This window comes from Engraulis encrasicolus, chromosome 21, assembly GCF_034702125.1.
Source record: "Engraulis encrasicolus isolate BLACKSEA-1 chromosome 21, IST_EnEncr_1.0, whole genome shotgun sequence".
Taxonomy (NCBI): domain Eukaryota; kingdom Metazoa; phylum Chordata; class Actinopteri; order Clupeiformes; family Engraulidae; genus Engraulis; species Engraulis encrasicolus.
In genome coordinates this window covers 2,576,720-2,590,458 of record NC_085877.1, presented here as the reverse complement: position 1 = coordinate 2,590,458, position 13,739 = coordinate 2,576,720, and the positions used below count along the sequence as shown (strand labels likewise).

At 43.2% G+C, this 13,739-nt stretch overlaps 1 long non-coding RNA gene across 1 annotated transcript; it reads right to left on the bottom strand.

The window, feature by feature from the left end:
• Positions 1-892: 892 nt before the first annotated feature.
• LOC134437263 (uncharacterized) lies at positions 893-2,686 on the bottom strand. Its single transcript, XR_010032375.1, has 4 exons — positions 2,498-2,686; positions 2,183-2,275; positions 1,815-1,983; positions 893-1,527 (listed from the first exon to the last, which is right to left on the bottom strand). It is a non-coding gene; the product is annotated as an uncharacterized LOC134437263 (long non-coding RNA).
• Positions 2,687-13,739: the final 11,053 nt, after the last annotated feature.

Genomic DNA, 13,739 nt, shown 5'->3' with positions numbered 1-13,739 from the left:
TCTGTCTATGATTTAGGAGTGACCACACTATTGAAGCTTACCTCTTTATCCAGGAGAGGTTCCAGATTGGCCTGTCTTAATTCAAAGGCCATCAGAAAACAGAGAACATTTTTCCTACCATCAGAACCAGTGTTTGTGCGTACATAATCAGGACCGCTGACAGCTTTGGCTGTGCCCAGGACAAAGTCATCTGAAAGGGCCCCCCACTCAATACATAGACTACATACAATGTAACAGACCTGCAAACTCGTCAAAGAAAAAAAGGTGACAGTGTAGAGCGGGGGTTCTATTTCTATTCACGTGAATGACCTAATTGGACAGGAAAAGGTGACTGTCACCAAAAGGTGACGAGTTTGCAGGTATGATGTAATGAGGACCCATTCCTGGACCCCTCGTCTCACTGGGCCCAGGTCAACGGACCCCTTTGTCCCCCCTGTCAGCTTCCCTGCATGTAGGCCACATACATTGCTCAAAGAAGTGAATGAGACAGGAATGAAATGTGAAAATGTATTTCTGTTTACTTTTACACTATGAAGTGTGAACGGTTACCTCTCCTTCTCATATTCAGAGTGCATAAAACAGCACTCAACTGTGTGGTCTGTTGATAGCCTGTGTAGTACAGTAGATTAGACTCCATTTTTTTAATAAAAATCTATGGAGGGTTAACACAAAGTTTGAAATTGTGTTTGACCAGTCTCCAATGTGCAGTTTAACTAATAACTAAAAATAATGCATTGGCATGAAATACAGACTGATACATACAATAAATACAGTCACACAGAGAGACAAACAGTGTGCAATAAGAAGATTAACATACTGATGGACAATAAATACACAAACACAGTGGACACACACACACACACACACACGGCAGGAGGAGATCATACAGGTGATGTGAAGATGCTGTATATAAGGTGCAATGAGTAAAGTGTAAGTGGCATGGTGAAAGAAGTGTTCATGGAATATTCTCCAGTGTCCTTGGAATATTCATGTGGTTTTCTTCAGTGCGTTGAGGAGTCTGATGGCTTGTGGAAAGAAGCCGTTTCCCAGTGTGCTTGTGCGGCACCGCATGCTGGGCTAGTGCTTCCCTGATGGTAGTAGGGAGAACAGTCTGTATGCTGGATGAGTTGTGTCTTTATGATGTTCATTGCCCTCTTGGAACAGTGTGAAGTGTACAGATCCTGAATGGCTGGTAGGGGTGATCTTATGAGCTTTTCTGCCGTTCTCACCACACTCTCTGTACTGCCTTCTAGTCTTCAGCTTGACGGCTGCCAGACAGAGAGGCTGCTGGTCAGGATGCTCTCAATGACACCCCTGTAGAAGGTGGTGAGTGCCGATGTGGGGCGGTCGGCTCTTCTCTCATCCTTCGCAGGAAGTAGTAGGAGTAGTGTCTGTGCCTTTTTGAGATGGTGGAGCCATGTGGTGCAGTTGGCAGAGGAGGAGGGGCACAGTGGTTGGTGCTGGGTTGATCAGGTTCACCAAAGTTGCTGGTGTCATCAGCCCTCCCTCTGAAAACTGGCTCCGTGCCTGTCAAAAAAAGGCATGCTAATGTTATGAATGAAAATAAAGAAAAAAACAAGCACCCCCTATCTACCTACAGAAAGACATGACCATGACATGACCATGTGCATATGCTTGTGCACACGCCCCCCCACACACTGCTACTGTCTTAAAGTGTAGCACGCAGGCACGCAGGCAGGCAGGCACGCACGCACGCACGCAGGCACACACGCAGGCAGGCAGGCACGCACACACGCAGGCCTATTCTCCCCCTTTGCCTCAAGTCAAGTGTGCATTTTAGAGGTTGGCCTCACCTGCACATGTGTGAAGAGCAGGGAGATGGGAGGTTGAGGATGACGAGGCAGGGCAGGAGGTTCTCCTTGTGAGCTGCCCTGGTCCTGATGCTGATTGCCCATCACCATGCTGTGGCTCATCAAACCCATTACTGGCATATCGATGCTGAACAGGAACGACTGCTTCCAACTGCACACATGCACACAGACACACACACACACACGAGAGGGTATACGTAGAATGCACTACATAAAAATCACACCCATCATTTTAATGCAGAACTCAAGGCTGAAGAGTTACAGAGCGTCTGACCTGTACAGGGGTCACTATTACTGTACTATACTTATTGGTCTAGTGCAGAACAAAACAGATTCAGTGATTTACTCACCACTGTGTGCAAGTTTCTGTGTTCAGCTCAGGTGGAAGCCTCCATCACAACATGTTGGTACTGACATCAACCATCTTTCAGAAAACTGGCTGCCTGTCAGAAATAGCAAAATTATGTTACCACAACAAGGTAGTATCTTAAAGATACCCTTAACCAAAGGCAGACAGACACACACTGCCACTGTCTTGGTTCTAGGACACACACACGCCCTTTAAGGGTCACATGTATAATTACCGGGTTCTCACTCACTCGCACACTCCTTTTCTCCTACTTTTGCCTCAGACAATGTAGTGAGTTTTTAAAAATTGGCCTTACCTGCACATGTGTGAAGGGCAGGAAGAGAGGTTGAGGATGGAGCTGCCAGTCAGGAGGTCCAGAGCTGTCCTGGTCCATCACCATCATGTGGATCATCAACCCCAACTTCTTATATCTGCGTGCACACATTCTCTCTCTCTCACACACACACACACACACACACACACACACACACACACACACACACACACACACACACACACACACACACACACTTGGAGAGATACAGGTTATATGGCATATCAGGAGGCAGGGGTATTGTTGCACTCTAGATGTTTAGAAATAAGTAGGTGCATGGACCCAAAAAGTAGAGCTCAATGTGGGAGCACATGTCGTGGTTTCCAATCGATGTGTCAATCACCAGGCCATGTGAATATGGGGTAAAATACGAATAAGTTAGGAGACAAATCATTCAATAGGCAAAATACACCGGCATAGTTTTTTGTTGATGGAGACTTTTATTAACTCGACTCAGGTTAGGGACATTGTAGAAGCAAGTTCAACGTACAAGTTTCCAATGCAATACATCTTAGACTTGAAACATTTCAGCAAGACAACAAGTTTTTGTAAAACCAAAGTTTTCTCCGGAGGCTAAGTTTTCTCCGGAGGCTAAGTTTTCCTCGGAGACTAAGTTTTTGTCAGAGGCTAAGTTTTTGTCAGAGACTAAGTTCTTTCCAGAGACTAAGTTTTTTCCAGAGACTAAGTTTTTCTGAGAGACTAAGTATTTTCAATAAACTAAGTCCCACAAACCAAAGTCGAGAATTACTTACTGCAAAGCCAGACAGCAAAGTTGATCAACTGAGGAGATGCGTCAGGTTGTCTCTTGGGATTCCGTTGGCATTGTCCTCTCGAGCTCTGGACTGGCCAGCTTTTATGCTACCAGGGCCTGGGGCATCTTGTACACCTGACCAATCCCTGTCCTTTGTCCACCTGGTCCGATCATCTCTCGGCCAATCAAATTACAAATGACGTTATGAGAAGTCGGGGAAATTCACAATCGTGGATTTATCGACGGGAGTTTTCCAAAAAGAATATAAATTAAGGGCTATTTTGGGTTTTGACAAGTGACATCCTGTGCTCTCCAGAGGCGTTTCTAGGTTCAGATGGGGCGCCAATCGAAAATGCAAACGAATGAACATTTGCCCCAAACTCACCACTACTGTAGTACAGTATGGGCTCTTATTCATTATCTAGGCGCTTGGGGGGTCCCAAGCAGCTGCTGGTCTTGCTTGGTAGCTAGATACGCCTCTTGATGTTCTCTTTACGGGAAGTTTTGATAGGTGCTTAAATCATATTCCTCATTAACACTGGGAGATGGGATCAGGCCTGTCACCTAGACTCCGTTATCTATAACTTATGTCCAGACCTAACGAAGTTGCAATGTGTAACTTATGTTTGACCCTTCATGCAGGGACGCTACTGGGCCTGAGACAAAGCAATTTGAAAGGGCCTCTGATCCAATGAATACTATGTAACGAGGACCTAATCATGGGCCTCCTCTGTCGGTGTTCCTGCCTATATGGACAAGAAACTCCCGTTTTGTTCTTTTGGAGCCACGTAGCCCCTTCTCCTAACGCGGGCACGAGGATGCACCTGATGCTCCTAATTAAGGCAGTTTGCGGTTAAACAACACCTGTTGCTAGCTGCCACAAAGATACTTTATGTTACTGTAGGTCCATAGGCCACTATCAAAAGCAGTCTAGCCGCTGAAGTCATATTTTATAGCTGTCACCCTCATGGACGTCTAGGGGGTCCTGGACACCCAGACGCCTTCACTCCCTAGTCTTCAAGGCCACGCACCTGGTCTCTTACGGTGGAAACTTCCCAACGATGGTCTGGCCTAGCTTGGACTTTTTCAGTCAGTCACATTGTATGTGGAGAGGGACTCTATTAGTATATGGTCACATCTAGGGACCACCTTTATCTTTTTCATAAATAAAGCTTTAATAAGAACCAATTTAACGCCAACCTAATGTACTAATTAATATGTTTTTTCTTCTCCTTTCTTTAAGGCATAGGCGTTTAAGTTAAGGCACACGCACACACACACACAGACATGCATCCCTGTTAAGACAGTGATGTGCGCCACCTGCACTTGGCAGTCTTCCCAGACTTCTTATCAGGTCCTAGCCACTACTGCGCACACACACACACACACACACTTGCCCACATACAAGCCTCCCCGTCAAAGCAGTGATGTACACCTGCATTTGGCAAAACGCCCAGACTGGGCCTCTGTCAGGCACAGCAGCCCTTATTAATAGACACACACACTTTGGGTTCTGTGTCTCTGTTCAACATAAGAGAGTTAAGATATTTAAAAGTAAGAACTGAACATGCAAATATAATAGAAATAAAAGTATATAAAAGTAATAATAGTAATATAAATATAATGCAAGTAATATAATATACTGTTCGTTTTTATTATCCTTTAGGTGCAAGCACTAACTAATCTGTCACTCTATATACCAGATTTCCTCCACACACACTAAAGACACTAAGGTCAAGTCAATACTCTCTGATGGCAGCAACCTGAAACGTCTGCTCTAATCTGCTCTGAGATTTTTTGTTTGTTTGTTTAATCTGCTTGTGCTTGACCTTAGTGTCTTATTTAGTGTGTGAACCTGCTCCCACATTGAACTATATGGCACATTTAAAATCAGACCCAATGACAAGTCAAGTCAAGTCGGTTTTATTTTCAATTTCTTTACATGCACTGGTCAAGAATTGAAATTACGTTTAACACCAGGTTGAACAAATATGACACCTCCGACTTTCAGTGCTATTCTATACATCTTTGCTTCAAAGAAACACAACTGATAGCTCAGATGATGAAACAGACGTGCACAACGCAGCACAGGAAGAAACTACTGTATAAACACCTTTTGGCCCAGCATAATTTCGTGATAGCTCGTGGTACAACAAATATTCAAAACATCCGCGTGTCATTTGAAAGGGATGTCAAAACTATACGTTTATTCAAACGAGTAACAAACCACGAAACTGGTGAGATCATTTCGTGATCACTTTGTGGCGAACTTTATGATATTTAAGCAAGCGAGCACACAATCCGATAACCATTCGAAAGACCGTCAAAACGTTTATGAATGAGCTTTTCGTAGTAGGCCTAGTTAACTTTTATTCTAGTCTGGCTAGCCCTTAGTATCCTTCATCTCACCCTTGTCATGTTAACGTCTTACCTTACACATAACGATGTACTCCATTCACATTTGCCTCGTATTGTCGTAACAAGATTCTGAGATGTGCTGCCTTTGTCCATTCTGACCAGGCTGGCTAGCTAGCTACCAGGTTGGAAATAGTAAACTAGCACAGATTTCCCAGGCAGTGAAGCCTGTAGTGGGGTATGAAGGGCAACAGATGTTCATATTTTGGGAACCAAAGGCAGTTTCCTGCTTAATATATGCAGTGAAGTAGTCACAAGAATGGTAATTACACAGGAATAATAGTTGTTTTGTCTGCCCATAACTTAGTGCTGTACATTATGACAAATACACACACAACATCTCAAACAAACTTACGAAGGACGGCCTGTTAGCTTGCCTTGAAGCTAAAAAAAACATTAGCCAAAACCGCTAGTTGGTGGGCCGAGGTGGTTAAATGTTCGCCCTCCGACTGAAAGTCAACTCGTAAAGTAACCGTTATGTATATTCATGCATTTAATATCGAAATCTTACCGACAGTTGAGTGATCGCTGCAGCGAAATCCTTCCAGTCGTTTTAAAAAGTCCCGTGCGGCGCTTGTGTTGTCATTCGGCAGCAACTGACTTCAGAAACTTGAACAGCCAAAGGGGCGTTACTGTGAGGGCGGTCTAGTAAGGAGGAATGGGCGTAGCGGTATTAGCTGGACAAGACGCAGCTGGACCATATTGGTTCACTGAGCGCTCGGGGAAACCGTTCACAAATGCACCCAGCAGTAGAGCTAGCCTAGAGCTCTATTTTGCATCACAGGTCTAGCCTGCTTGGGTCATGTCAACTGTTTTACCTCTCCGTCTCAATTTTGTCCCCATGTCTAAAATGTTCCAAATGCACCGGCTACTGCTTCCGACAAAAAGGACAACTTGGAATTGGTACACACAACTTATAATTTGGCTTGTTTGAATGTGTACTAGCAGTAGACTTTTGCACAGATTCAAGTACAGGGTACTCACATACAATTAGCTCGTGGACATGAGAAAGCTAGCTTACCGTAGTTTCCTCTGAGCGTTGTTCGGCGGCCATAGTCACAGCGCCAGTCTTGAGAATTCGATGCTGAGATTTTTGGCCAGGTTTCATTTCCTTTAGTGGACAAAAATCATCGGCAGAGAAATGGGCACTACAAACTCGATGATCAGCGCGTCGCAATCGCTGGGACTGATATTGGATCCATTCTCATTGCGATAAGACACAGCCTCGGTTCACTTCTCGGTTTTTCAGAGGAAGCCGGTGAAAATGTCCATAGTCATCTTGTTTTCGCGTCCTGGGAATGTACACATTCGAAGCATTTTTGCAAAATCTTACTCCCAAAAAGCAAATGTTTACAAGCGTTTTGCAGGCCTAGCTGATTGAGCGAGCGAATGAGGCTCTCCATACTGCTGTCAGAATAAACAGTGTCGCCAGCCGATGACGTCACGGCGCCGCCTTCCCTTTCAGTTTTCAGAAACAAATGAGTACAAGTAGGCAGGGTTGTGACAGACGCGGTAAATGTTTGATTCGACTATGGCACAACTGTACAACATTTAAAAAGTGGGGACAACTCATTTATGGGCTTGGTTATATTGCCCCTACGGCTATCGTTGAGTGGATACCGTCTGACACAATATCTTCCAAACAGCACCAAATGGGAAAAAAGTGGTATGGGTGTGTAGAGTGATGTGTTTTACTACAGAAATAAGGCCCCATATGCAAAAAAAAAAAACGTTTTTTCCCTTTAACGTGCTCCAAAATGGGTGTCTTATACATTTAACCCTTGTAAGGTGTTTGGGTCATTTTGACCCATTTCCAGTTTTTGGCTTGAGAAAAAATGGTATCATTTATTATTATTTTGCCCTGGGATTCACTGGCTTTGGCTTATTTTCAGTGTGGAACATGAATCTGAACATTTCTATTACACGGGAGGTGTTCCCGGGTCACTTTGGGGGGCTTATACATCAATATTTTCTAAACTCTCTGATACAACACTGATCATATGTTGAGTAGACAAGACAGAGGGTGAAGTATGTGGAAAAGGAAGTGCAGATGTTGTTCGGTCCTTCAGTTGTGCATCAATGTTTCAACCTTGTGCAATAGTGGTTCAATCTGAGAGCTTGGATTGAGTTTACTCACTTTCTTCACTGTCTCCTTATCTTTCTCTCTGTATCTCCCACTCTCAAAAACATACAGAAATTCACAGGCAGGGTGACGGGAACATGAGGGTGAATATGAACTATGACTTTTCATTTTTCATTATTTTTCTACATGCCTGGGTCAAATTGACCCTAACACCTTCAATGTAACCAAAACACGAACACCTTACAAGGGTTAAGATTGTGAGAAACTCAAACACTGCTCATAAATGTAATGCCAATTGAAACAAGGTGTTGGGAAGGCTAACTCTCTTGTAGCCACTCTGCAAAGGTAAAATTTGTTACTTAAATTCATGTTTTTTTTGTTTCCAAATTAACAAGTCATCTCAGTTCTACATCAGAAAGTTCGGAGAGTCTTCTCGTGTGCCGGGCAGGTTCTGCCAAGCGTGGTAGGGGTCGTCAACAGTATACTAGGGGGTCATAGGATAAAGATGGTGGGGGGATTGGGTTCGGGTATGTGGGGATGTTTATGGACCCCAGTACTGTAACCCCGGTACCACTGGACCTCTCCTGGAGGATTTACTTGGACAGCCAGCCTGTCCCCTGCCCTGTACTGTACCAGCCTCTAAAACAAGGTCTTTATGTTTTTCATTTTTGTTGGTGTATATATTTTTTGTTATAGTGCAAATAGGCTGCAGCCTCTGGTCCAGAGTCTATTACTGGCCAGGGTCATTTTCTGAAAGACGGTGGGGTCAGGGGTAATGAAAAAAAATAAACAGTGATTGGGGTAAAAAGGGAGAGGAAGAGGACAAACAATATGTTACGCTTTACTGCATCCTGTGACAAATGGAACAAAGTTTTTGTCGTTCTGATTGTTGTTGTTGTTGTTGTCCTTGGTCCTCGAGCCATACTCACAGCAGGCGTGAGTCCACCAGATGGATTGTGTGTGGCTGGTTATGGCACCTCTCTGAAACCAGCCTGAACTATCATTACATGGGGATCTGTGCAGCCAAGCCTGCCCATGCATTTGGCATAATGTGTGACTGGGTGATGACATGGATGAATGTGTTCATCACATGCACAAGAGATACTGCAAGAAAAAAAATCGGTATGGATAGTCATAGCCTCTAGTTATAGCCTATGGATTAACATACAGTAAGTGTCAGAAGTATGGAGATTTACTCAAACCGATTAACTGAAATCCTTTTTGCCCTGGGCACAGCATGTGATGTGACACATTTCCCTTTTTAAGAAAGCGTTGTACATATATAGGCAGCCTTATTGCTTCTTCCTTATAACAACATATTGTCATGTAACCTTGTATCTAATTTCAGGGAAAGAAACATTTCCCTCAGTAACAATACATATCAGCCTTTTTTCCTAACCTGGCTAGTTTGTTTGATCAGTAGAACTGAACAAAGTGGTATAAGAGGATTTATGGCTCTGGGCGCCTTCAGTGGGCGGCAGGTATGGAGAGCTGAGCGTGATCGGTGGGGCCGATGTCCTGACAATATAGGCTACACACCGAGCTGGGCTACAAACCAGGAGATTGGGTTATGGCCATGTCAAGAGTCTACTTGTAGCTCATTTTGGCAAAGCAGCTCATCTCGACAGAGTAGCCATGGCCTCCCTTCTGAAGGTCGGCTCTGTCCGAGATGGAGGACCGTGTCTCCGCCAGACCTGCCGCATTGATTGTGTCGTAGCAGGGAGGATGGAGAGCTTAAGCAGGTTGCAGGCGGGCACCTCCTTGCCAGTTTGTATGCTTGTGTGTCTGTGTACCTTGTGTGGATGCTTAAGTATTTGCCTCTGCACAAGATTGTTGTCTGTGTGAAGACAGGGCATCTATGAATGTCTATGTGTGCTGTGTGTGTGTGTGTACCTGTTTGCCCGTCTACATGTGTATCCATTTGTTTGCATGCATTTCTGCATTGGTGGTACAGCACAGCACCTGCAATCTGGGCTGGGGCGGCACCTGCTGCGCTGGACTTATCTGGCCGCCTGCTAAACTAAGCTGCAGCTGAGAGCCTCCCTGCCTACCAGGCTTAGCAGCTTTGCCTGTAAAGAGCTGTAGATAACATTACATGAAGGGTCTGGCTTGGACATATCTCTCTGTGCAGCATGCACCCCCTTCCTTTCTCTGTTCTGGATGTAATTTTATGCTGTGGCCGTTTATGGATCTTGATAAAAAAAGACTTTTTGTCTTTTTATTAAATAAAAAAGATAGTTTGTTTATAGAGTAATTTCCAGCTTTGTATTTCAGATGGTCTGAAAAACGCTTGCCTCGTTAAAAAGTAGCTCCGGCAGTGAGAGTTTTACAATTTAGTCAGCCACTTCATCTAAAACACACAGGGCTCTTTATGTGAGTGCAAATGCAATATTTTGTACTTTGAAGAAAGTTTTGCATATCCGAATAGTCTGTCTGCATTGTTCCTATTTTTTTTTAATCTGTGTTGTCTTTTATAAGTTTTATCTGAAAAAAAAATTGAATTACATGAGTGCTGAGAAACTTGTCGAACAGGCGAGTCGTTTGCAGAGCACATCCTGTACAAGGCTGAGAGCTTTCATCCAGCAAATAGCGAGACATAGATTCTTGCTCACTGTCAGGGACGTGCACAGGACTCTCAAAGGGCAGTTGCTCTAACCTGAAGAAAGGGCAACCCCCCACCCCCCCCCCCCCCCCCAAAAAAAAAAACATCAACAATGAGCGGCCTTCAGAATTTTTAGGAAAACTGCACCATGGGTATAATTATTTTTAGTAGTAGTAGTAGTAGAAGTAGTATATTGTTGTCATAATTATTAATATTATTTTATTGTATAGTATCCTGAATATGCGTACCATATGATATAACATGCTAGTTTTTAAACATGTAGGCCTACCTATTAATCATATCAGAGATGATCAGCCTTATGCCCACCTGCCCTAAATGTCTCCTGATCCACATTTCCTCATGTGTGGTATGTGGCGGCCCCTAAATTAAATGAAATTATGAGAAAAAAGCCTTGATAGTTTTTAAACCTGTATCAGTCACAGAGATGATCAGTCTTATGCCTACCTGCCCTATGTGCAGAGGTCTGTGGCTCTGAGTCATCCTCATCTTAAATGAAATGAAATGATGAGTAAATTAATAGGCTAAATATGAGGATGCTTAATCAATTAACCCACTGTCATCTTTATAATCCTTGTAGCAGCCAAAGTAGACTTTAAGTTATAATAAATAGAAATGGTTTAAAAATGGTTAAAAAGATCATTTAATTTGAATTTGAAATTTAATTAATAGGCATATTCCATGATTAAAATGATGAATATTATATAGGACAGCTAAAACAATAAGAATTCACAGGTTTAGGTCATTTGTTGGGTCTTTTGTAGCCTATATTAAAAATGTGTACTGTCGCTTTAAGAATGGACGAGCCGGCTTTCATTTCAGATCGCAAAGAACCGTGGCGTGGGAGCACCAGTTCTTATATGTTGCTCTGAAGCTCCGAGCTTCTCGCAGACTTCATAACCTTTTATTTTCATTACAGATATTTTAGTTAGTTCATGCACATTTTGTAGGCCTATTTCTTGAGAAGAACAGTAAACGTCAGTTATCACGTGGAGTGGATTTATTTCAATTACATGGACATTGACAGTGGAAACAGTAGCCTATCTTTGGGTCGGAGAATAGGCTATATCAGCGTAAGAAAACGCACTTTCCTAGCGGTCTCACCAAGATCAAACCTCTACAATCCTGAAAAAGATTATCTGCCTCACCTGCACCTGTTCATTTTTTTCCGCGGCCAACTCTGCAGAGATGTGCTTCCTTTAGCTAGCCTACCCCCTTAAGTTCTCTCTTGCTTGATAAAACGACATGTCATCTGCATGTTTCTTAGTTGGGTTAGCCTTCCACAAAACAACCTGAGCCATGTAAAACGTTGACTGCAAGCTAGCTGGCTGTCGTTTTTCCCCAATATCTGAACGTGGCACACCCTGGCTGTCAGATTATTTAGGATCACTAAACGTCCTAAACACTTAAGAGACATTAATTGTGATCATGTAGTTTAATACTGTGTTGTCTGCTGTGTTTCCAGCTCACCTCAGACCGTCAGGGCAGTCGCTCTACTCCCACGACATCTTCGACATATTTTGCGTCTCTGCCCTGGTCGCATGCATGCTTGTTCCCCCCTCCCTCCCATGTAGAGCTGCGCGTGTCCCCCGCAACGCGCATGCTGCCCCTCCCTTTGCCTATCTCTCGAGGCGCAGGTGAATCTGAATTTGAAAACTTAATTTAGGAAGCTTCAATCAAAAATACGAATTGCAAAGCAAATCAGTTGAAACATGAAATCTTAGCCTATTTTTCCGAGGCATATCTACAGCTGGCTGTCGGTTTTTTTTGCTACCTAAACGTGGCGCTGGCTGGCTGTCAGATGTATGATAACTAAAAGTTCTAAACTCAACATTGTATTAGAGAGGTTGATTGTGAGCATATTTTGTACCCTAATATGTAGACTGTGTGTAGGGCTCTAGCCGACTCCCAGGGATCTTCAAAATCTTTCGTGTGTCTTATAGGCGCTCAAGCGCCTGTCACCTGCCTGCTCCCTCCCCACCAGAGTTGTTGCGTAGCCTACCTACCTCACATCGCTCGTGCCCATTCTCGACGGGTCTGATGAATTTGTATGACTGACTTAAGTCTTTATTGTACAAAACTTCAATCAAAATTATGAATTATAAAGAAATCAAATGATATTGAAATATGAAATTATAATTGCCATATTATTTTCCCCTCCCTTGGAAGGGCAATATCAGCCAATGTGGGCAAAAGGGCCGTTGCTCGGGCACCGTGGGCAACTATGCTGTGCACGTGCCTGCTCACTGTTATGCTGGGTGAGATGCTGCATTTACACAAATCAGGTAAAAACACGACCCAGGAAAGAACTCTGTGCCAGAACAGAGACTGAAACATCAAATCAGAAAATCCCATTTTTATATTGACATGCAGGTTAAGAGCGATGGTGTTATAACCAAAATTTTGAATAAAATAACCATAACAATAACAATAATAATAATAATAATAATAATATAAAAAAAACACAACTAGCCTAACGCATAGCCTATTTTGGCAAGATTAAAAAATGGCTAGTTGAATTTCTGTTTGGCTGGTAAGAAAAAATGTCTACTAGCCAAATTGGCTGGTGGTGGAAAAAGTAAATTTAGAGCCCTGCATTTAACCCTTGTAAGGTGTTTGGGTCATTTTGACCCATTTCCAGTTTTTGGCTTGAGAAAAATAGTATCAGTTATTATTATACTCTTAGCTCTTAACTCAGGCTCTTAACCTGCATGTCAATATAAAAATGGGATTTTCTGATTTGATGTTTCAGTCTCTGTTCTGGCACAGCGTTCTTTCCTGGGTCGTGTTTTTACCTGACATGCAGGTTAAGAGCGATGGTGTTATAACCTTACTCTCACCAAAATTGTAATGATCAAGTCGAAATCTGTTACTTAACCCGTTAGCGCAGAGCCCATAACCTTACTGTCACCCAAATTGTAATGTTGCTTACGGCTCTCTGTAATGTTTTCAGCAAATAATGAATAGGCCTACTTTCATGTCTTCTCTTATTTTGTTCTTCTCTCACCTTTTTTCATGTGACTATTACACCGCTGTTTTGAAATCCATCAAGCATCCCATATTACTTTGTATGGAGAAGGATGCTGTATGGGGTGCTGTTAAACTACTAAAGTAGGTGTGCAACTTGGCTTCAGCCATTGAGTCTAAAGAATCTGCCAAAGCCCTCAGGATTACTTCATTGCAGCAGTTCCATCACAGGTGAGAGAACATTGAAAGTTAGAGAACAGAGATTGTCAATAGCACTTGAATGGTTCCTCTCTTTTTCTGCACTTTCACAATGGACCTTTCGGGAGCCACATCCTAAAATCGTCGACTGATCAATCTAAGTCAGTCATGGCGAACTAACCCCCCAATA